General features: G+C 40.4%; 1 pseudogene across 1 annotated transcript; it reads right to left on the reverse strand.

Annotated features, from left to right (window-relative positions):
• Nucleotides 1–8: 8 nt before the first annotated feature.
• LOC101300493 lies at nt 9–1,100 on the reverse strand (annotated as a pseudogene; the record flags this gene model as incomplete). Its single annotated transcript, XR_185403.1, has 1 exon — nt 9–1,100. The product of XR_185403.1 is annotated as an ATP synthase subunit alpha, chloroplastic-like (transcript).
• Nucleotides 1,101–1,102: the final 2 nt, after the last annotated feature.

Consider the following 1,102-nt stretch of genomic DNA (forward strand, 5'->3'; position numbering starts at 1 on the left):
GCTACCACAATAGTGTATTCCATTGCCCCCCTTTCCTGTAAAGCAGTCACCACCTGAGCCACAGACGATGCTTTTTGACCAATCGCTACATAAACACATATTACATTTTGCCCTTGTTGATTGAGAATCGTATCTGTAGCTACTGCTGTTTTACCGGTCTGTCTGTCCCCAATAATCAATTCCCGCTGGCCGCGCCCTATAGGGATCATCGAATCAATAGCAATAAGTCCTGTTTGAAGGGGCTCGTATACGGAACGTCTCGAAATAATACCAGGAGCAGGAGACTCAATTAACCGGGATTCAGAGGATGAAATTTCACCCCGACCATCGATAGGTTTAGCCAGTGCATTTACAACACGACCTAAAAACGCCTCGCTTACTGGGATCTGAGCAATTCTTCCCGTTGCTTTTACAGAACTCCCCTCTTGTATCATCAAACCGTCACCCATTAATACAACACCAACACTTATTTGATTCCAAATTCAGAGCAATTCCTATCGTACCCTCTTCAAATTCTACTAATTCACCCGCCATTACTTCATCAAGACCATAAATACGAGCAATGCCGTCTCCTACTTGAAGCACAGTACCCGTATTTAAAACCTTTACCTCTCGGTTATATTGACTCAATACGTTCGCGGATAATATTACTAATTTCATCTGCTCGAAGGGTTACCATGAGTATTTCTTTTTTTTTTGAAAGAAAAAAATAATGCCTGCAGTAGAAGGACTAATCCGTTATTTCTTTCACCGTTCCAAACATGCCAATATTAGTACTGATGGTACGTAAATGTAATTCGTTGTTCAAACAACTATTGAGAGTTCCTAAAGCCCCCTGTAAGGCTTGTTGAAAAACCCGTTGTCGAACTTGATTAATTGCTCTTTGTTGTTCAAAATGAATGGTTTCATTTTTTGTAATTTTCTAACTGTTCCAAAGTCTTAGAAGTTGCATTAATCAAATTTAATTTTTCTCGACTCTATTTCAGAGTATCCAGTCATTCGAAACTGATTCGCTTCTATTTCTACTTTCCGTAAGCGGGCCCGGGCTTTTTCTAACTGGTTTTAGGGCCCCCTCGCGTAATTCTTCTGAATTTTGAATAGT

The sequence above is a fragment of the Fragaria vesca genome, unplaced genomic scaffold, assembly GCF_000184155.1.
Source record: "Fragaria vesca subsp. vesca unplaced genomic scaffold, FraVesHawaii_1.0 scf0510833, whole genome shotgun sequence".
NCBI lineage: Eukaryota > Viridiplantae > Streptophyta > Magnoliopsida > Rosales > Rosaceae > Fragaria > Fragaria vesca.